At 40.8% G+C, this 24,015-nt stretch overlaps 1 protein-coding gene across 4 annotated transcripts in view; it reads left to right on the top strand.

Moving 5' to 3' along the window:
- KANK1 (KN motif and ankyrin repeat domains 1) overlaps window positions 1–24,015 on the top strand; it is a 130,679-nt gene that overhangs the window by 23,323 nt on the left and 83,341 nt on the right. For 3 of the 4 annotated variants that reach the window (XM_077171235.1, XM_077171237.1, XM_077171236.1), the window contains exon 2: window positions 9,544–9,676. The exons of the other annotated variant lie outside the window; for it this stretch is intronic. The gene's annotated coding sequence lies outside the window, so the exon portion shown is untranslated. The remainder of the gene's footprint in view (window positions 1–9,543; window positions 9,677–24,015) is intronic. 4 annotated transcript variants of the gene reach the window in all.

Below are 24,015 nucleotides of genomic sequence, written 5' to 3'. Positions count from 1 at the left end.
GGATTTACAATCTAATGGACTATTTAAAATATTTCTAAATGGGAGAGTACTTGTGGCTTGAAGTGGTGATTTGTTTTTGAACAGCAGTACTTAATGTCGAAGGAGTATTAAAGTGTGTGTGTGCGTATGTGTGTGCCTGGTCGGTGTCTCTTTATGGTGCACTAATTGTTTGCAAACTGCTGCAGCAACACAGACAGTCCCACACAAGTCAAATTCTGCCCAGCAGAAACGGTGGTGGGATGACAATTAAATTGCTGGTGATTTTTCATCTATGGTGACCCAGAATACCTGCAAGTACGCTGAGATGTTAAAATAGCATTGCAAAGCTTGTGCTGACTTTTTCATCTGCATTTCCATTCTGTGCTCTGCCTCCCCTGCCTTTTGCTGGCTGCCCTTGCAGACAGAATTGGTTGAGGTTCACATTGCTTAGTGACCTTCATGTTTCATGCACTGTGTGGGTAGATGGAACTTTTGCATGTAGTGACATTTTTAGTAGTTAGAGAAACATACAGTGACAATCACACTGTGCACACACATGTTTTCCACAATCTACTTTGAAAGATTGTTGTTAGACTACAACCTTAATGTCTGTGAGCTGGAGAATGAAAATCTAGCATTTAAGGTTTTGGAGAGGGGCAGTGGTGTTCCGTATGTGGAGAGAGAGAGTGTGTATTAATATTATAAGGAGAGACTCACTGCTTATTTTTTGGTGGAAGGGACAGGAATATTAGTGGATAAGAGGCTGGACCTGACCCAGCCATGGGCACTCCCAGCCCAGAGAGCCACACGTGTCCTGGGCTGCCTCCAGAGCAGGGTGGGCCAGGGAGGGGATTCTGCCTCTCTGCCCTGCCCTGCTGAGACCGCACCTGCAGGGCTGCATCAGCTCTGGGCTCCCAGCACAGGAAGGACATGGAATTGTTGGAGTGAGTCCAGAGGACGGACACTAAGGTGCTTAGAGGGATGGAGCAGCTGTCCTATGAGGAAAAGCTGAAAGAATTGGGATTGTTCAGCCTGGAAAAGAGAAGGCCTTTGGGGTGATGTAATTGCTGCCTTTCAGTATCTGAAGGGAGCCTGCAAGAAAGATGGAGGGTGTTTTTTTTACAAGAGCATGTAGCAACAGGATGGGGATAATGGATTAAAACTGAAAGAAGGTAGGTTTGCATTAGATATTAGGAAAAAATTCTTTATTGTGGGATGAGGTAAGACACGGGAACAGATTGCCCAGAAAAGTTGTGGATGTCCCATCCCTGGAAATGTTCAGGGCCAGGCTGATCAGAGCTTGGAGCAAGCTGGTCTAGTGAAAGGTGTCCCTGTCCATGGCAGGGGGATTGGAACTAGATATCTTTAATGTCCCTTCCAAGCCAAACCATTTTATAATTCCAAAAATACTGCCATTTGTGTATGCTGCCTTTAGTAGAGTTCCTGATCAATACCATTGCTGAATATGCAAGCCATGGTAAGCTTCAGAAAAGAAGAACATCCTGACCACCGCTACCTGTGCCCTACTTCTCCTCCCCTTGTCTTCCTTATGTTAGGACAAGCTGCTTTGTTTCCTAGGGACACTGACAAATGTCTTACCTTGACTGGGTTTGAAGTGTAATTGGGGAAAGCTGTTCTGTTGAGAGCTGGTGGTAGAACTCTGGGGAATAATCTGTCCTTTTTCTTGGAGGCCATATACTTGGTTATTTAATTTTCCTGGTCATTGAATACTTGGAAGTGCTTTTTTTGTCTACCATCTCTCATGTAAAATGTCTGGTTTACTCTTTTGTCTGGAACACAGTGCTCTTGAAGGCATAGGAACATACAATAGTTATTCTGGATTAGTTTGCTTCACAGGAGGTAAATTCAGAATGATCTTAGTTTTAGCTGTTCTTCAAGCAATTGATTCAGAACATCTGATGAGACAGCTGTCATATCTGCTTTTTTTTCTTTTCTGTACAAGGGAAACAGTATTGCCATGACAATGGCCCTGAGTGATACATGACTTCTGAGGACCCTTTTTGTTGAAGTCTGCTGCAGTGAGGAGTGTGCCACCCAATAGCACTGTGCAGCCTGGGATTCATAAATTCATTGTGTTTTCAGAGTTTTAGGCTGAAAATATGATGGAGCCTTTTTTCTCATCTTGGTTCAGTGTCATAACTTCCACTGTTACCAGAGTGATTAGAGCTATTACCAGGAGTGTGTGGAGAGTGTTGAGGATCATTACCAAACAGTGCTGGATTTTGAACAGTAGTCCACCACAGCCCTTCCAAAATTCCCATCCTTTAGGAATATAAACTTTAGAATATCACTGGGAAGATGGTCATAAGATCCACTTAAAAATCCTGAAATGCAGCTAGGCAACATGCACATGGAAAGCCCAGGCTGCAAAGAAGTGACCTGGTCCAGGGTTTGACTTGGTGCCAGGGGAAGATGTGAGCTCTGTTGTTGATTTTCATTCTGACTCAAAGTCTCAGGATATTGCCTGTCCCTAATTAAGGGGAGCTTCAGCCTTTAGGCCTAGATATGGAGATGGATATATGAGGGACAGGAATTCCCTAAGATGCGGGTTCTTGGCATGCCTCTAGCTAGCATGACCAGCTGCCTATTGTTAGCTATTGCTGTGTTGCACCCAGGAAGATGTGTAGTGATGACTGACCTTTGGGGAATGTTTTCATATTCTGTGAGGATGGGGAAATAGTACAAAGAAGAGTTTTTACAGATATTTGCTTTTCTCACTTGAAATCTAGCAACTAAACATTTTTGGGAGTCATAAAGGTTATTAGTGTTTCAGATCTGCTGCTTCTGGAGATAATATCTATCAATTCTATATCTTTAACTGAATTTTAAAGGGTAAGATATCTAGTGAAATATCTTCTGCCTTTTAAAAGTTTCCAGGCCCCTTTCCCTCCCTTCCTTCCTCTCCTTGTCCAGCTGAGAAGGGATCAGAGGAGTAAGCAAGTGACTCTCCTCAGGAGCATCATGTGTCTCACCTGGAGCAGGGCAAGCAAGATAGTGTTTTATGATCCCTTTCAGTTTCATTCCCCACCTTTGCAGTTCCTTTTCATTGCAAGACAAAAGAAATACCTTCATGCCCTTTCCTAATGTCTGCTTGCCTTCAGGAAGCAAGCACAGATTCATCATGTCTGTTGTTGCTTATCAGCAGTAATTTATGATATGGTGATGTAAAGAAGCAAAGGATACAACTGGGTAAGAGATGCAGTACAGGATATAATTGGTGTATGAAGGAAAGTTAAAAAGAGAAGATAGGTAGCTGAGGGTCTTTCCAGTTTTCCTTCTTTCTTGAATCACTTTTTTAGGTAACTTCGCATCAGTGCTTCTGTTGTGACACCCTCTTCTCCCTCCATTCCTTGCCTAATGTCAAGTATCCCATCTAAACTGGCCTTGTTAAACACATCCTGCTTTGGAGCCATAGAAAATTCACTATGTTTTTAATCTGGACTAATTTTGGTAGCTTAGTTTTGCAGTCAGAGAACAAAGAATTATGTCTGCAGGCACATGGGCATGTGTGGGAAAAAAAAATCCTCACAAACAAAACTTGGGTGTGTTAATCTTTATCTCCTCAGTCACTGGGTGTGAATCCCTATATAAGTGAAGTCCAAGAGTAGCAATCTCCCTGCAGATGGGAGAAAGGAAAGTCCTGGGTGAATTCTAGCAGTGTCAGTGAGGCTACATCTGTGGCAGCAGCCTTGGCTGCTGTTTGTTTTGCTTCTTTGCCCATTTCTGGTTAAGACGCAGATCTCTGTCTGCCAGATCAAGCTCTCCATTGCAGTGGTTGTCGTGTCATGGTATTGCAAAGGGCTCCTCTCAGAAAGCCCAGTGTGAGCTCAACAGTTTCTGTAGGGAAGGTTCTGGAGGAGGGAGTGGGACATGTATCTGACCTCTGAGTGTCCACGGAATGCTGAGTTAACTTCACCTCATGTGGCAGCTAAAGCTATTAAGATTCAGCACACGTTTGTATGGCTTGCTGGGTTTTGTCACCATCCTGACTAGCCGTTGTTGTTTGGAGACTGAGGTGTTCACCTATATTGCCACTTTTACTGTCTACCATTCATAATCAGCCTGTGGGTAAAAAAAAATATTTTGAAGGAGAGAGCCTTTTATTAGGCAGTGTTAAACTCAGATGTACACTGTATGTTTTGACTACATTTGTGAATATTTTTTAAATGGTTTGGGTAGCAAATACATCTTTTATGGCACCTTTCTATTTTTTCATGAGCTGAAGTATTTGTAAGTGTGAGAACTGCTACTTTAACACCTATTTATCAAATGCAATTTAATTACTCATAAGTGAATTGTTGTGGTTTTTGTAGTGTTTTATTCACCTGTGCTGTATTGGGCAGAATTATTTGAGTATTTGTCCTCTCTGCTGAGAGCATGAAAAGCTCAAGGACTCTTAATACTGTTTAATTGATGTGATTTCTCCCTGTCTCAAGGCAGTGCACTCTGTTAGACAGTTGTCCCTGTGCTTTTGCTACAAGAAAGGGCTTACGTGCTGAAGCCAGTCACCAACTTCTGAACACTATGGTACAAACCCAAGGTAAAGCTGTCTCCTTGTGCTGTGACCTCTGTGCAGAGCTGACAGACATGTGAGAAGCCAGCCTTGCCTGCCAGCTTCTAGGTGAGCTGGTGTATACCATTTACCTGCAACATGAGCCATCTCACTTAAGTAAATCCTGAATTCATGGGACTGTGTTCTGTAGAAGGTCTGTGTCTGTTGAGAGAAACCATAAGAACAGGATTGTTTCGAAAATTATTCATTTTAAAATAAATATTTGTGGGGAGAAGAAAGAGGGGACAGGACTGGATAGGGGCTCTTCAGTATCTGAAATTATCTGTTGTGCATGGCAGTACTTCTCTGACTATGGTTTGTTTGTGCCACATGGAATGACCCTTCTGTGTCTTTCATTCTTTATTGTGGACAGGTAGGAGGCTGTGTTCTGCTTCAGGTTGTATTGTGTATCAGGTGTTCCCCTTCCCTATTACTCTTTGGTTGTTCAAAAACCAGTTCCTATTGGGACAGGTGCTTTAAGCTACTGCTGGGTACATTATTTGTTATTGAACGTGTTTTAACAATTCAAAAGAAGATCAAAGTCCATTTGAAGTATGTGAAGAGCATGTCTGGTACCAAGAGGTGGCATCAGGTACAGTAGATAAAGTGTTCTGGCTTTAGCCCCGGACTTGTTTTATCTCCAGAAAGTTGAAGACAAAGTCACTTTGGCAACAATTTAACTTCCACCCTGCTAACAAGCACACTATTACCTGCTACTTGGAGCTTACGAAATGGAGAACATTTGCACTAGTGCTAGAGGGTTTCTCCTTGGTCCGTTTTAAACGTGTCTGTTAAAATGTGGCATGAATGCCACAGCTGATTGATTGTCGGACAGTCACCATTATCATTACACATAGCTCCTCTGAGATGCTAACCTGAACCTTTTCTTCTGGAGCCCGGGATACTGTCTGTAGGTATACCCTCTCACATTCCTCCTCCTAGCAGCCGAGGATGCTCAGTAATGGCTTGTCGATTATTTTACTGTTTTTCAAGAATTGGTGCAGTGTACAGCTCAGTATTGTGTGCTGAAGGTGGTAGATTTTAATGAAACACACAGCTTCTGAGAGGAAACACCCCTCTATGGAGGGCTCATCTTTGGTGTAAGACTCTTTTGTGTGAAAGAGACTGCTGGGGTGGGAGGCGGGTGTCCAAATGGCAATACATCAACATTGTGAGATTCCCAAGGACTGTGGTGCCCTGCCCGGATTAATTAGTGTCTCTCAAACGGTAATTAGCATGGTGCTTTGTGCCACCCAGACACAGCCTTAGTTATTTTCTTTAGTAATTATGAGAACTTATGTCAGTGAAATGTACCAAGGCTGAATAGTGCTTTTGACTACTTAAAGGCTTTCCTGTCCCAAAGTGTAGAACATGTTCACCAGGAAATAGTGCCTTCACCACTGAAAATGTTGCATTCAAATTTATTTTTAAAAAATGTCTCCTTCACACCAAGAATGTAACTGCCCCTCTGGTGCTACACAGGACATCTCTAGCTGACTTAGCAGTGCTTGTTGGACACATCATCTGAGGCATATCTCAATAAGCAATCTAGGCATGTCCTTGCAATTGAGGGGGCCGGTGTTTTCTCAGGCCAGCATAAATTCCTCTTTAGATAAGTGAATCAGGCTGCTGTCTGCTGGAGGGAAGTGTGTGTGTTGGAGGAGCGTGTGGGCGGAGGTGTTCAACAGTGCTAGGATGGAAAAGGAGAGAAGATGGAATGCGTGTGTTACCCATCTGGTGACTTGTCAGGCTAGTGAAGTACGCTGTGAGACGTGGAACTTTCGTTAAAAATTGACACCATGTCTAAGGGACCTTAAGGAATATCTGTTGCATAGCAAGTTTAACTTATATCTAAAATGTTATGAAGGTTGAAACTTTATGTAAAAATTACAACTTTATCAGCAAATGGACTCCTGTTGTATATTCAATATGTCCGCTTAACTGTTTGACCGTGTTTGTTTTCATTTCTGCTTTTCTTTCCTTGTGCTTAATACTCATTATGCTAATCACTGAGTAAATTTGCTGGCTGGAAATAAAATGAGATTGCCATGTGTGAGGCAGTTTAGAAGAACAATTACTTTTTTATGTGAGATACTACATCTATTTTGTACAGATCAAAATTTTGCTTAGTGTTACATATATTATTTTAAATACCCATTGTAACAGAATGTTTTCTGATGTTTGGTGTTTTTATTAATACCTGTTAGGTGTGGTTTGTTCTTCCCTTAAGGGAAAAAATGTACCCATTTTTTCAGTGTACTGTTTTTCATTTTGGTCATGCTTGGATGTGTAGGAGTCAGATGATTGTGTACACATGCATGCTGTGATTTGTTTGGGGTAAAAAGTAAAACAGAAGCATTCTTTCCATCTGGTGTGGAAAACAGTCAGGTACATGATAAGTCTCAGCTCCCAAAGGATTTTTGACTTTCAATCATACCTCTTTGACAAAAAGGAAAAATTCCCCCAACATTGCTACTAGTTCATCTTGGGGCTCAAGCCCTGTCCTGGTTCTAGCCTTTGGAGTTGAACAGTTTCTGTGTTTTTAGACTGATGTGAAACAGGTGTGGGCATAAACCCTCTTCAGCTAAATTACACAGAGTGTCTGGTAAGGAGTTTATGCTAGCTGTGGGACAATGAGCGGAATGTGACATCTGTTGGAAAAAATAACTCATGAGAAACACCTGGCTGATCTTGACTCCATGGTATAGGGACATATGGCAGCAGGGGTTTGAAAGACAGGGTTTTGTGTCCTTGAACAGGTGTATGACTGGGTATGACTGTATATAGGTGTATGACTGGGTATAACTATAACTTTGCAGACTGAACATCTGGGAAGTGCTGTATTGCTTTATAGAGAAGCGTAGTGGAGGAGGTTATAGAGAAGAACAGTGATTGGGGTACTTCCTATAATCTGTGAATATAGAGCTCCAAGGATATTATTTGTTTCCTATAATCTCAAATTTCTGTATGCAATTGAAGTCTTTATTATTATGTAAATGGAGATGTTTGTAATCAGCTTAGAATATACCTCCATGATAAGAAAGGCATTTTTAAGGTATCATGAATAGGTAACTTGCTGTATAAAACATTCGTATGTGGTATTCACATTCACAGAGGGAGACAAAATTCTTTCTCCCAGGATTTTTCCTGGGGAAGGCAGTGAGAAGCTCAGAGAAGAAGAGAAAACAAATCTCTACTTGGTTGGTGTTCCTGTTGTTTGGCACATGTGGAACATGTTATGGAGATTGTTTACCAAAAGTGATTTGGTTATTGGACACTGGTGAAGGTTTTGTTTCCTTGGCCAGTTGGGTCAAAGCTGTGTCCTGTCTCCAGATTTTTCTTTAGTATCTTTTTTAGTATAGTATTCTTTAGTATAGTATCTTTTTAGTCTATAGTTTAGTATATTATTAGTGTAATATAGTATACGTTAATAAAGCATTTGCTCAGCCTTCTGAAGTCATTGGAGTCAATGCACATTATTCCCTGGCTGGGGGATCGTCTGTTTCTACTATACTCATATTTTACACATATAGCTAAAATTAAAAGTCAATGTATTGAGAAAGTGTTAGAAACAGGAGGGGGGAAGAAATTGCTTGGGACTTTTGGATTTCTGTGTTTTTAACAAATGTAGGTGTCCAACTTATTTTCCCCCCCCCCCCCACTTCTCTGAAAGACATGGACCCTTGTAGTTTCCCTTCAAATGCTACTTTTTATTGAAGTTTATGAAGATAATTAACCCTTACAAGGCTTTTTTACGGATTTGTAAACAGTGTAGCATTAGAATAATATATTTGTCTGTATGGCACATTGGCCTATGACGTGCTTTCAATGCTAGATTTTTTTATTAGTTTATAATAAAAACTCTATGATTTGCATGCACTCCATTAAGCCCCCATCTCTATAGCTTTACAAACTGGGACAGAGGTCACTTATGTTCGTACCAATGCATTAGGGAAGTGTTTAACAACTTGGATGATAAGAAGTGTCTTTTACCTGAAAATAATCTTTAAAGCTCTCTAGAGTAACCATGCTATAGATAAGTTTTTCTGCTGGCCCATCACTCTGTAGCTGTCAGATATCAAAGTGGTGTCCCTGTGCAACTGTTACACATCAGCACCACATCAGGGTGCAGCTGTTGGACTGTACTCCTGAGTGGCCCTGAGGCAGGATATCTCAGTGCAAGGAGCCCTGTCCTGTCTCTGTGTGTGCCTGTGTGTGTGTGCCTGTGTGTGTGTGCCTGTGTGTGTGTGCCTCTAGTTTTGGGAAGTTTGCTCATTTGGAGGATTAAACACACCAAACGGGTTGGAGCTGAAAAACAAGTATCTAAACCTTAGTGGTGGAATATCTCTGCTGAATTATTGCGGAGGAAGAGAGCTGCCTTATGTGCTGTAGTGGTGCAGGCATTAACTCTGCTGCAGCTTCACTCAGTATGGGTTGAGTGCTTGCAAGGTGAGAATTCTGCAAAAAGCCTATCCAGGGGAATGAACCAAGTCCATCTGTAAAATGTTTCTCCTTTTCCTCTAGTTTATATAGTACCTCCATGTGTCTTCCACATACGTCAAGATCCTTGCTTATAATGTGCTAATACTTAGCTCACATGGGCTTCTGATGCATTTCCCAGTTCAAACAAATCCAGGTTATAAACATTTACTGCTCTGTTTCTGTAACTGGTGTGGCTGGTGTATCGTGATATGCCTGGAACTTAGTTTCTGTGCATTCATATGGACTGTTGTTTGAACAAAGATTTAAATTGGGAAGGCAGGGCAGGGTGACACAGCTATTGCAATATGCATGCTTTCCCACCATCGTGCTGTAGCCAAAATGTGCTTGAGCACTTTACCTTGGAAATAAAAAATAACTTAGCCTTTCATTTTTGTGGTAATTTCTTCATTCTTCAGCAGCATGGCTCTACTAGGCATCAGCAGTTTGAAGCACAAGATATATTGCAGAACATATGGACTAATTGGTGCTTTTAACTTCTCTTCTTGTAGGATAACTCTCAGGTTCCCGAATGTGCTGTCACATGCTGACACATTGAATTAGCTGAATCTGCTGCATTATTTCTGATGTTTAAAAAGGCCTAAAGGAAAATAGAGACTGGCACTTCTGTTACAGTCTTTTAAGGTAAGATGTTATTTCTTTTGCCAGGGCAGAGGGAAGAAGACAGATTCCACAGGCTGTCCTAGTCCCACCTCTTGGTCTCTAATCAAGCTGTTGTGGTTTTGTCCAATACAGCCACTTGCTCGCTCACTTGCTCGCTCACTCACTTGCTCACTCTGATGGGGGAGAGAATCAGAAGAGTAAAAGTGAAAAACTTGTGCATTGAGACAAAGACAGTTTAATATGGAAAGCAAAATCCATGCACAGAAGCAAAGCAAAACAAGGAATTAATTCACCACTTCTCATGAGCAGGCAGGTGTTCAGCCATCCCAGGAAAGCCAGGCCCCTTCACGCATGAAGATGATTTGGGAAGACAAATGCGATCACTACAAATGTTCCCTCTTCCTTCTTCCCTCTTCATATGCTGAGTGCGATGCCATATGGTCTAGAATATCACTTTGGTCAGCTGGGGTTACCTGTCCTGGCTGTGTTCCCTCCCAGTTCCTTGTGCACCCCCAGCCTCCTTGCTGGTGATGTGGTATGAGGACCAAAAAAGGCCTTGTCACTATGCATGAACTCAGCAATAACTAAAATGTCCATGTATTATCAATCCTGTTACCAGCAAAAATCTAAAACATAGCTTTTTATCAGCTATTGTGAGGAAAATGAACTCCACCTTAGTCAAAGTCAGCTCAAAAGTACATGAATCTGAGGTCTTGTATTGGACCCAGCTATCATTATTTGTTGATTATAAGCAAATTCACTGGCTTCAGTAAAAGACAAAATCCATGCAATTTCAAGAAACATCCATGAAGAAACAATTTATTTTCTTTTCCTATATCACTAATTCTATGCAAGTGCTATGCAAGCACTCTTAAGTGCTTGTATATCTTTCCATTCACATGCCTTAGCTCTTCTATCTATGTATTAGAATTATTTAGTAGTAGTGGTCTTCAGTCCCTATAGAATGCCATGCTGAGATCAATTCACCACCAGGAAAAATAAGGCTATGAAGCTAAACATAACTGTAGCCAGAAAAGTAACCATTCTGCTTTGACTAGGACTGCTGCTGTGATCTGTCACCATGTTTCCTGTGCATCTTTGGGATTCGTGGTTGCATTATCAGCTGCACTGTAGGGCTGCTGCATTTTGTCAGGAGCACAGCAGACCAGCCACAAAGCAGACTGACAGAGTCAGTCAGTACCAGGGTTGTGCTGTGCCCAGTGAGCACTGTGGCCTCTTACCACTGCAGAGTTGTTACGGTGACCAGCAGGACAGGGCTATATAGATTTTTTTTTCTCTTTTCTGTGCAAAGATCATGTTAAGAGCAACACCAAAGGGGTGGCCTGAATGAAATCTCTAAGAAAGGAAACCCAGATAAGTAAAGGCTGTGTAAAGGCTCTTTGCTGCTGACTGCTGAATTGCCTCAGGTTTGACAGCTGCTGTTTGAAGTGGCAGTTGAATCCTGTTTTTATTTACACTTAGAGTGTCACTGCCTGCCCACCTTATTGCATACACTGCAATATGCTGCAGAGTTGGATGAGAGGTAAGACACACCTAAAACTGAACTTCTCTTTTGAAGAGGAAGGATTTAGTCTCTTGACAGTTGTGACTACCTGGGATGGCTAATTGCTTTTCTTCTGCTGCTTTTGCAGCTTTAATCAGAGTGTAAACAAACAGTGGAGACAGCTTGTTTGGCTTTTGAGTGTGGAGAACTTGTCTCACTTTTGACTGTGGAGTAAATGTGGTGCTTACATGTGTGGACTTGAATTCCTGCCAGCTTATGGGGCGGGTAAAGGGCTCCTGAATCTAGTGATTCCAAAGACATGAGGACACCAGCTGATTTTCCTCAAATTTTGAAACTGAGTAAGTGTGGAAAAGCAGATCTCCTGCCATTTTTCATTACTCTGTGAACTTCCCATTTAGATGTGGAGGTGTGTGTGTAGCTGTAAACACCCGGACTCCACTGACTCTCTGGCTCTGCTATGTAAAAGCACTTCAGGAAGGGGGCAGAGGGTTCTGCAGTAGACAAGCTGCCATGATTGGGAAGCCTGTGTACACTTCCTCTGCAGGTCTCATACCAGCACATTTTGGATTGGCCCTGGGCTCTTGCTCATGGGGCAGTGTCTGTTCCTCCTGGGAGGATGCTGTTCTTCACTTGGGTGTTCCTGGGCTCTTACTCTTCTGGAGATTATTCTTTTACTGGAAAAGCATTAGCATTTGTGGATTTTATCTTTGCTGGTGGCAAAAAAGTGTTTTGATACAGCAGGAGAAATGCTTAGAACAGGCAAAATAAGGAAACTTTACTGTTGCTGTGACTAGGCTGGTTGCAGTTCCTCTGTGGCTGTGTGCTGCAGCCGTGTCCTGACTGTAGAAGTGGACACCCTTAGCCAAGCATGGGCTTCTAAATTAAGGAAATGTGTACATATATGCCCAGAGGAGCTCTCAGGTTGCCTTTTTCAGACCCCCAGCCCTACCAGTGCACTGCAGCAGGTGCCAGTAATGTAGTGCAGTTACAGCCTTTGTGTCCAGTGGGGTGCAGTGGGTGGCCCTGCGAGGTACAGGGTGGGAATTGAGAGGAGGGTGCTGTAGGGAAACACATGCAGAGAGAGAGGAAGAGATTGCAGAAAGGCTGGAAAATCCAGAGCAGACTTGTAGGGGCTCTCAGGGAGCTAAAAATAGGGATGATTGCTGACTGCCTCGGAAAGCACAGGAGCACCAGGTACAGTCACTGAGAAGTGGACTCTTCTCAGTCACTTGTCACAAAGCTGTGCGTATGGAGAGGAGGAAGATGAAGATATTCCTTTTCAGGCACTCTGAGTTTAGGTCCCCCCGCCAAGTTACATACATACATACATTTACATGTATCTTTGCTTGTCCCTACACAGAGTGGCATGGTGAGCTGTCCTGCTGCATCAGTAGCTCTGGGCATGCACAGAGGGCAGAGGAGCACAGGCATTACTGGCAGTAGCCATCAGCACAGAGATGTGCTACCAATTAAATGTTAGTACACAAGGTAGGGTTAGTAATTTAGCAAGTCTTGGGAAAAGTGGGCTTAATTTATTTCCTCAAAGCAGAGTGTTAGAAAACTGGGTGTGGCATGATGGCATGTAACACAACATTTCATTGTGCTCAAGGCATTTTGCGTTTGTACAGATACTGATACCTTGAAATACTAATGTGAACATCTCAGTGATTTTTGCCTGTGTGTTACAAAGCCAGCATCTCACTGGTGTGATACATTCCATGGAGAGGGCCCAAAAGCATTTTATCTATTTCTGAAATTCACTGAATGTGATCCCTGTGCAGATGATTAAAGCACTGCATTCTAATTGGATCACAGACTTTGGCAATGTGAGATGAGCAACAGACTTATTAAAATTAATTTCCATTTATAAAACCATGGTTGCTTCATTGGGATTGCCTTGGGTTTCTCAAAGCTGTGTCCTGTAGCCTTAATTAAGCTTTGATTTTAGTAAAAAGAAAGTATTTACTGCAATATCATGACACTTAAAGCATTTTCACTTTTCACAGAAGAAACTCAGCCTATTTAAGAGGGAAAAAAATTTGGAACAGCAACCAACCTTATGAACAAAGTCTTGCACTTCTGACAGATGAAAATACAGACTGGTTGAAATACAAATGCTCAACAATCACCTTGCTTAGCTGATCCTTAAACTGTAGCTTTTTTACACTTCTTGTTATCTTCTGTTTATGTTATCTTAGTCTTTTTAGCTGGCCTTTCTGAGTTTTCTGTGCTTGTTGGACCAGTTAAATTGGAGTTTTGCACACTGATTAGTTGGCTTCAGAGGTTCCTGATATACTTTCATGTACAAGGAAGATCCGATTTTTGAGAAAATGTGTATTGTAAGTGCAGTTAAGCTTTGCTCAAATCCAAATTTTGAGCAAAAATTTGGATTTGAGCAAACTCAAAGCAGTTGAGCTTTGCTCAAATCCAAACCACTGAAAAGAGTTGATTTTCTTCTCTCAACACCTGCACAATTAAATGCAGTCACTTTTTTTATTTGACCAGGTATTTCCACTTGACTAATGTAAAACAGTTGTAGCTTAAGCTCTGACTGTTTCATCCTTCCTCCCCTTATTTGTGGTTGTACTTAAATATGCCACAAGGCCATCAAGCTGCCCAGCCATGCTCTGTTACAGCTTCCACCTTCCCACATTGTACAGAAGGATTTTTCTGAGTCATCTTGTCATGCCACTTGCCAGAGAGACCTGGAGGTTCCCACCTAGAGTGATGCTCTGGGTATGAAAAGGTTGTCCCCGTGTCACCTTGTGCTTGCCAGTTTCTAGAGGGAAGCCAGCTGTGCAGCCTGACTGTAAAAGAAACAGCAGTGGAAGTCTGCAGTGTGACCCAAGCCCACCTCCTGGTGGTGCTGCCATCCGTCTTGTGGCTGGTTGCACCTGACTCCATGTCTGCACCCAAGCTGAGGAGGCTCAGGTGGAGGCCCCCCTGTGCACTGATCACTGCCAGGGCAGAGTCCAGGTGAAACTGGGATGTGCAGATCGTGTGTCTGCATCCTACACTGCTGGTGGCCAGCTCATGTGCTCCAAGTTGCTTGATGCTTTCTTGCATTTCAGGCATTCAGGTGCTGGGACCACTGGTTGGAAGTGATGCTACTGACCAAGAGCAGCCAACTTGTGCCATACTATATTTTTGTGAATTTGGTCTTTGGAAGGGACCCCACTCCTCAATTTTATGGCCACAATGAATGCTGAGCTATTTAAGTACAGTAACTAATTCTTTATATTGATGAAAGGCTTGTGTCCTTTTCTGATTTATGAGGCTTGTGAAGAATTAAAAAAATAAGTCATTTAATCTTTGGAACAACCTAACATTAAAAAAAAATCCCACCAAAACATCTTTGAGTTTTAGTTCTTTTGCTGTCAGAACCTGACACCAATTCAGCAACTCTCAGGGTTTTCTGAGAATGACCATCAGTTGCTAGTATAGAAAGTAAATTCTCTTGTTTCATGTTTTAATCTTGATAAGTTTTGAGCTGTTACCTATATATTTTTATTTACCCTTTTGCTGTTTCTCTACATGTGAGGAGGTACAAGAGTAACTCATCTTTCTTTCTGCTAAAGGTTCTTCTATTTTTTCAAGGGAGATGCTTTGTCCACTAGGAACTGTGTCTCAGCATGCTAATAAAACTCACTTTATGCCTTTAAAATGTTTATTCAAAGTGGCCTGGCTGGCTCACAGTAGCTGTGTGGGTGGACTGTCCTTGAATTTTGTCAACTTAATTTAGTACTGCACAATACCCAGTGATGGAAAACAGCTATAAATTGTCTGTGCACAGCCATGCATTATTGATAAAGGGTAGAATAAGCTCTACAATTTCTTTATTTGATGTTGTTAGTGCAACAACTGGCTGATTTGTTAAGACTTTTCCCCCTCTTATTGGCAGTAAAATATCTCTTCATTTTGAACTCTGAGTTTTTCTGACTTTTGATTTGTTTGGGGTTGAAAACTTGCTTTGTCTCCAGTGTTACTAAATGTAATGGAAATATTTTCACAGAACAGAAACAAACTTAAGTTCAGGGGGAGCTAAGCAAACTGTAAGTTTGACTCCATGCTGAAGACAGGACTCTCCTAATTATCTCAAATATGTAGAAATAGAAAATGGATCATAAAGTCTCACAGTACATCTAGAAGAAAAAACGCTTTAATATACTTCATTTGGCACATGCTTAGAGAAAATGCTTTACAGTGAGCTCAGTGTACTTTGTAATTTCAGTGTTCCTTCAAAGTTTATGAAAAAATCTCAAGCCTTAAATCTGTCATGCCTTTTCTCCTGTTGACACTTACGATGAGTAGAGACTCTACTGAATATAATTTGCATATAAAACTGTGCTGTAAACTAAACAGTTCTTTCCCTGTAGTTGAACAAAGGTACAATGGACTGCTGAAAACTGGAAATTAATAAATATGTAAGTAAAAAAAAAAAAAAAAAAACAACTCGCCAGCAAAACTATGAGGCACTTAGTTTTTCCAACAGATGTCCAGCATTGAAACTTCTTTTTAAGCTATAATTTTTGGAAGAGTAGCTTCCCAGAGGTTGTTATTGTACTGCAGCCAAGGGAATTGACAATTTGTGCCAAGGAAATATTGTATTAGAATTATGGAATTTTATTTCCCTCTTTTATGTTTGTAGATAGATATCCTTTGGTAGAAGCATTCCAGACCCCTACAGATTTTTACTCTCCTTTTTTTTTTTTTTTGTCTTTGGAAAAGTGTCAGGGTAAGGAATTTACACGTTATACTGATGTTATAATGGTTTCTTTTATTCTATGGGGAATTGGTGTGTATTAGTTTAACTTTCCATATATTTGCAGTGTTTTAAGGTTAGAAGTCATTAAGTAATGAAGTAATTAAACTGTTGGTGTCATTGCAGTCAGAAGGCAGGAAAAACCATTGGTAAAAGGACTAACATGACTGACGGAGGCTTGCTAGAGATTTACATTGAGAATGAGTCATTCTTCAAAACTTTTTCATTTTCTGATGGAAATTGTGGAGTAAATCAAATACAGTGGCTATGAGTGATTAAAATGCAAAACTTATGAATTTTTACTGACTTTGTAAATCTGATTACTGTTAATATAAAATAATTTATCTTAAAGCAGTCTTGAGGCTGTGATTTTTTTAAATGAAAGCTTCAACTCTTGAAGAAGGTTATTTTGATATTCAACATCATTAATTATGTGGCTTGCATAGAAAGCTGTCATGGAAGAGACATGGGAGATTTTTTTCCATAGGTCATCTGGTAGATCTGTGGTAATTCACTTGATAAATCAAAGTGGCAAATCTTACTATAGTTTAAATACTTACACAATTTAGATGTTACACAGTCATCTAAAAATTTCTGTGCTGGTTGAAGAGGATACCTCTGGTTTGATCCTACAGAAAATACAAACAGTGGACATTGACTTGCCTGTGATTTTGACTTTGGAGCAACTGTGCAGCTGTATTTTTTTAGAGAAGGGCAGGCTTCAGCCATGTTACTACAACTCTGTTCATACACTTTGAGAGTGTGAGTGTGTGTGTAATTTCTTCTGGAAACAAGTATACTTTGGTAGTGAAATGCAGTTTTGAAAATCCTTTGTTCCTGTTGTTTGTTTAAAAGAGCATATTTCACTGGCCTTGTTAGAAGCCACTGTAATGAAAAACTGTAAGATAAGGAAATACTCCAGAGTACAATAGGATTGTATTCTCCTCCATATCTGCACACTCTCCAGGCAGTGGAGGGATGGTGTTGTTCAGACCTCTTCATTTGCCCCCTTGGAACTCAATCAGTAGTCTGACAAACATAAAAGTGCTTTAATGCAATTTGACATTTATTTTCTTCATACTACTAACAAAATATCCCTTGGTCCAGTCAGGTTGAGTGACTTTTGGAAAGTTACGTAGATTAGAAATGTACTGTGCAAGTGACCTGAGTGTTGCTTGCCACCATCCAAAATCCTTGACCCTTGGGAGGACCATTGTGGAGGAGGGTGGGATGGATGAGGCTGTAAGAAATCAACTTCACATGACTGATCTCTGCAGACCATGCTCAAAATACAGGGACAGATGATGGAGGAATGGTGTGATGCAAAAGGACCTGAAAGTAGTTGATTTAAAAACAAGTAAATAAAATATAAAAAGGTCAGTTTTTCTAAGGGAAACCAGAGACTTTTCCTAGCAGTCAGTAGAAATGAAAAGGTGGTAGGGGAAGAGTGAGGCCAGTGACTTGTGAAGAAAAGTTTTCTGAAAACCTCCTGTTACCTTTCATGTGGTATTTCCCATTCCTTTTCAAATGCATTGGAAGAAGATGTTATTTTATTTTTTTTTTCTTTCCAGTATAGGAATTAACAGGGGTGGGGTGGGATCCTTCACCCTAAAATATTTTATTTTTAAAAGCATAGGGTAGGAGAGTAAAACAAGTTGCTGCATCTGTCCCCACCCAGGAGTAACACCAAATTTTGTCTCTGACAAGTTGCATTATGCCCTACTATAGGGGAAAGAAAACTGCTTTCCTCTCTCTTGGTACAAAAAAATGTATTAAGCTTGTTTTGGGTGGGATAAACTTCAGAGGGCTCTTCCAGGTTTGATTAGTAGTACAAAACCTGTGTTGGTTCTGACATGGGTATGTTGTGCTTCCATTTACCTCAACCAGCCAGGCTGCAGTACACACTTGTTCTGTGAATCACAGAACAGTCATCATTGTGGACAAAATCTCTTTTTCTCCTTTTTGTTGGTACACTGATTTTCCTCCATTAATTTGAAAGAGATGGGGAGTACACTGAATTACCCTGATTCTGTCAAGTTACTGTGTCAACAGTGCAGTTATCTGCTCTGAGAGACTCTGCACTGGCAGAAACTGATTCTTACTGAATTTGCCGTGAACTTTCAGCTGTAAAAGTAATTAATTCTCTGCAAAATATGTTTTAAGTAGAGCTATGTCCTTGCCTAATGTCTGTAACGCCGATAATTAATAACATTTTGTCCTTCTAGAACACTCTATTAATGATCTTTCCACAGTGAGCTTGATGAGACCCTCTTTGCAAAATGCAGAGCACTTTTTAACCCTTCTTCTCCCAACAACAATTTTGGCTGGTAATGCTCATGCAATTTCCATTGAATGTGGTGGTCTAGGCATGTTACTCCTCTACTATGTGTACAGAACACAGAGCTGTAGGTTGCTCTTGTGTTTTCCTCCTGTTCCCCTTTTCCTCCTCCCTTTTGTGCTGCTCTTAATAAGCAGCTAGGGGATGGCAGCACAGATTTTCCCAGTATACATCAAAACAAACACACCTAAGCTGGATGCAGTAAAAGCAAAACATTGTTAGATACGGTAGAAGAATTGCTAGGTAGGGGAAAACTGAGTTATGTTGTTTGGGAAAATGATTGCACCCCTGGCTAATTACAAAATAATTGAATGAGTGGTTATGTGTTGCCTCACTGCAAGCTTTAAGTATCTGAAACATGATCTGTTTTTTTTAGTGCTGAAATTTGCTATGAAATAGAAAATTGAGTAAATAAAGTTTGGATCCAGCATGATCCTCAGCTGTTCTTCAAGGTTCCTCACCCTTCCTCCTTCTGGTTTAACCTGGGATATTCTTGTGCACCTGGAAAACTGAGCTATAAAAGCAGTTTTGTTTCTGTTGTTTTATTTATTTGTGCTAGAAAAATTGCATTCCTGTAAGCTTTCTGTAGGCTGCCTATAGCAAAGGCAGTGCTGGCATGTGAGGTTTCAAAATACAGAATAGGGTGAAGAACTCAATTTTAAAGGTACACCATGAATGACTGAGCTTAATGTGTCTTATACCCAAGGAATTTTCACCCTAACAGTTTTGAGGTACATACCACTTTAAGGATCCTGTGGTTTACTTTGGAGTGAAATCACAAGTGATTTCGGGTTTTATTCCAGCTTTTTCTTTGCCTTGGTCTTGAATGTTTTGGTATCTTGTGTTCCCTTTCTTCCACAGCAGCCTCTTAAGAGGTGCAACAGCAACTATAAATTATCTTCCACGATAAAGAAGGGTGCAAAGTAAAGATCCAACATTATTGCTTCTTGAAGATCAAAATGAAGTTTCAGATGCTAACAATGTGATCAACATGCAAGACAAATCTGGGCACAGGCACTTAGGAGTTATTTCAGCTGAATGTATTTGGCAGTCCCTGGGCTGTAAAAGGAAAGCTTGTCCTTGAGATTTTTAAAAGACCAATAGTTACAATGCTGACATATTCATTAAAATCTTTAAAGTTTATTCCCTGATAAGTAAACATGTAATGTTGCATTGTTGATTTTTTTGTGAACCAATTTTTAAACTTCAGAATAACTTAAAAAGGGTTGGTGAAAAATACATTTTTCCATTCCATTGCTGGAATGTGTCCATGATTCCCAAAGGGTAAAAGAGTTCCTGTGCCAAATTCAACTGAGTAGCAAGAGATCTTATTTGAAGTCTGTCCTCAGTGAAGAATGGATTATGGCTTGTTCTGGCCAAATTAGAAACTGTAGGAAAGAGGGAAGTATTTTTTGCCAGGTTACCCCTCACTTGTGAGAAATGCTACTATCCTAAACTTGTCTCTCTGTCATATCACTTCAGCTTGATGGCTCCCTTCATTTTGCTTCAAATCCTTGCTCCCTCTGCTTAAAAAATAATAATAAAAAATGGCATTTCAGATAGATTCACAATGTTTTAAAGAGAGACCGAGAATCCGGGTGACTGCCTTTCAAAGTCAGTAATTGATGGCATTTCAATTCAGGGAGGAGTTTGGCTTGGTTAATGTAACTTTACAGCAGAAGTATGCATCTCATTATTTTATGTGTCTGTATCTATTTAACTTTTGGCTGTGTGTTTTACCTGTAACATTCCTTTTAGTCGTGACTGGGAGCAGAATTAGCAGGTAATCACAGGTTTAAATGCCCAACAGTGTGCCTTTGTTGAGGATGGTTAGCTTGGCTTCTCTTTTAATTGAAAATGCATAGAAGCAAGAATCAGTAATGTATTTAAAATGGAAATCTCCTTTTGTACAACACAAAATTTTTCTTTACGTTAAAAAAAAGGGTGGCTACTAGGGCATTATGTCCTTTGCTAGGTATCTGAAACAATTTATGATATATCAGTGGTCAATGAGTAATTGTTCAAACTGTATTGGAAATAGGTTTTCTTGTAGGCACTTAGTGTCTTGGGTTACAAGATGTGGCCAGGGGTGTGTATTCTATTGCCATCTCTTAGAGGTGGGGCAGCTCTTAGAGTTATCTTCTGTTAATTGGGCCACCTGTTAACTGCCCCACCTGGTTTTTTCTTTATCTCTTCCACAACCAATCCTACCTCTGGGAATTATCTTGTGTTAATGGGCCATTGAGTGTCACTGCATGACTGATAAAATTTCATCACCCCATTGGGAGATGCTCTGCCCAGGGGGAAGAGCCAAGCATTCCTACCTGGATATGATCTGAGATTTGGAATGCTACAGCCAGCTTTTTCCCTCTGGATTCCCAGAGGTGCAGCCTTCTTTTTCACTGGATTCCGAGAGGAAGACCAGGCCCATCTACACCACCACTGGACCTTCAGAGGAAAACTGCACCCTTCTAGAGGATCACTGCTTCAACAGAACCACACCTGTCACTGCAGGAGGACTGCAGCCACCACTGAATGGGAGTGCTACCAGCACTCTGACCAACAGGGTATCAGGTCATCTTCTGACCCTGTCAGTAGGGGTTTTTTTGTACTATTGCATTGTATTTTATTTTCCTAGTAAAGAACTGTTATTCCTATTCCCATATCTTTGCCTAAGAGACACTTCATTTTAAAACGATAATAATTCAGGGGGGGAGAGAGGGAGGTTCATTTTCCATTTTAAAGACGCTCCTGCCTTCCTAAGCAGACACCTGTCTTTTTTCAAACTAAGACACCTAGGGAAAAAACAGATCAGAAGATCATGGAATTTTGAAGGCAGAGGAGCCTTATAAACACAGGAGAACTTAGGGATGTACACTGGCAGTGAGCCAGTCTGAAGGAGTTGAGAGAGAAGATGATTCACTCTGTAGCTATGACCATCTCTTCTGTGTCAGGTTTGCTGCTCAGAAGAGTCATTTACTTCAGTTCATGCTAGCTTAGCATTAGCTGTGGTGCTAACCTGCCTTTACAGTGTTTTTTTCAACAAGTGTTTTTGATGTAAGTTATGTAAAGATTTCTGCACGTGCTTTAGAGATGAGCCATTGTTTTGTTTTGGTTTTCTTTTTTTCAATTTCAAGATTCCTAATGCATTGAGCAACACAAGATCTAATCCTGGATTTTGAAAGCAATTATTTCAGCTGTAAAGAGCTTCAGAGTTTGACTTTCATGCCTCCTCTTGTGTAGGTAATTAAGAGTAGCTTAACACAGTACTACAAAATCTTCTGTTCTTGGGTAGGGCACTTCTGTAAAGCCTCTCTGAGAGTGATGGGCAGAGCACATTTAAGTCAGATATGAGCTGACCACAGCAGTTGTTAGCCAGAGAACTCTACCCTGAGCCTTGCTCTCCAAATGCATGTGCCCTTTTACAGAAGAAATTAATAATGCAGAAGCACATAATGGGACAATGTGAGAGTCTGGAAGAAGGGGATAGGAAGGATGTGTAGGAGATAATAGGACTTGAGAGGGCAAGAAGCCCAAATACAGTTTCACTTGTGAAGTCTTTAGACACAGTGTAAAGCTTGTAATGGAGTGTGAATCATAGTGGGAAACCTGAGGATGTTTACATTACCTGATATAAAAGACTGAACACACAAAATATCTCAGAGCTAGTCTGTAAGGAGGCCAAGAAGAAAGAGATGGAGGATGTGAAATTTAACATTCTTCATAATCCAAATCAACAGATTATGACCTATTTCATGTGTGCAGAAAATCACACTATGAAAAGCCAGTGTCCAAAAAGGAGACAGAGGAGTCCTTCAACTTCATTCAAATAAAGGGGGAGAGTCCTCTGGGGCACACACGCCTGTCGGGATTTCTCTCTCGGGGTTTCAGAGGGCGCAGCCTCCTTTATCCCAAACTCCCGGCTGCACGTTTCCCTCTTTATTTCCTCACTGGCTGAGGTACTAGGAAGGTACAGCCTTCCCAAACCACCAACCCCATGTGCTCCCTTTAACCTGTCTTTTTACCCCAAAGATGAGAAGTTCAGGCTATCTGGGTCCTGGAGTAGACTTTGTTTGCGCCCATTTGTCTGTTACCCTGAAGTTCATGAGCCAAACTGTCTAGGCTCTGTAACAAACTTGCAGCTTGAGTAGAGGCATTAAGACCCATTTCAAAGATATTACCACCCATTGCTTCTGAAGACCCTCACCCATCAAATTGTTTGTAAAGATGTTAGCACACATCTTTCCTATCACACATTTATCTCCCATTCTACTTTATCTTTTTTTTAATGGTGAAAAACCAAAGTCGGAAGTACTTCCCAGAGGTACAGTATCATTCTGTGTCTCAGAAATGACTTCTAGCCTTCCTCCAATTTCTGATAAAGATTCATTTAATGGGGTTTTTTCCTGCCTTTTACTGTGTGGAACAATTTTCAGACAAACCTGGAGAAATAGATTGATATTCTACTGATGTAGATGGAGTACATTGTAATTTTGGGGTTTTTTTAAGAACAAGTGAAGTATATCAGAACAGAGGTGATGCTGCTCATGTTTTGTATGAATTTTTAGCAGTGACTAAGACTCCTCCTCAATCAGGGAATAACTGTCTCTCCTCAGGACAGGGAAGAATAGAAAAAAAGAAAAAAAAGTGCTTAAAATTATGAAAGCTGTTCTGTTTGTCACTAGTTTGTAAATCCCAAATGTAAGTTGCGAGAGTTTCTGTTTAGTAATGATGTGGTTGAAATTAGTTGATAGTTGGAAACTATATGTGTTGATTCCAGTTAATCTGTACAACCTACAGCTGTTTTTGTTTGTAAACCTCAATAAATACTGTGGTGGCACTGGAGGAATGAATAACTGGAAAAGCAAAACAAGCTTCAGTAAGAGCACAAGAACTTTTCAGAAGATTTTATGTGTTGTTTTGCTGCAGACAGGTCCTCCATCATGAGAGAAAAGGAAAGTAAAAGAATTTTTTAGTGTTCCGTAATCTTTTTCTTCTGTTTTCACTGTACATTCTAGAATGTCTTCCTCATTTTTTTTCTCCTCTGTGTTTTAGAACAGCATTCTGATTCAATAACTGTATTTTATCCTTAGCATGGCTGCAGCACGTTTTGCCAGTGTTCCCATTGAGAAGCAGTGGCATGAAGTGGATTAAGTCAAGGGAACTGACTTAAGGGAACTGTCACTTAAAGAGCTGTAATAATATTCTCTCCCTCTTAGTACACTGTACCACAAAACATGCACAGGAGAGGAAGAGATGCAGATGTTAGGCAATCTTCTGGCATTAAGCATTTAGTAGATTTTTCCCAAAATTGGTAATGTGTGGAGTTGTCTCTCCCCATAGTCATGCTGAGGTTTATTGAGCTTCCTCAGCACTGTGTACTGCAGAGACAGGGCAGCACTGATCTTGGTTGTGCACTGCTCACAACCAAGCAGAACAGCCTTGGTTGTGAGCTTTTCATTGAGTAGGGGAGTGAGTGACGTCAGGAGGCAGTACCTCAGCAGATGGTCAATGATCACAGTTCTTGCAAGGCTGGCTGTGTTCTTCGGATTATCAATGAGCTCTAGCAGTTGTATATCCTACTCTACTGACAGCCTCATAGTTACTGAGATTATGAAATGTACACCTTTCTTTAGCACTGGGCTTAAAAACCAGAGTGGCCTTGCTTCCCTCTGCAAATATTTAGCATACGTTTTAGACTAATATTTTTGGACTGAGTAGGTATCACTCTTATT

The sequence above is a fragment of the Agelaius phoeniceus genome, chromosome Z (genome assembly GCF_051311805.1).
Source record: "Agelaius phoeniceus isolate bAgePho1 chromosome Z, bAgePho1.hap1, whole genome shotgun sequence".
NCBI lineage: Eukaryota > Metazoa > Chordata > Aves > Passeriformes > Icteridae > Agelaius > Agelaius phoeniceus.
The sequence above is the reverse complement of the archived record's forward strand: the minus strand, read 5'-3'. Positions and strand labels throughout refer to the sequence as shown.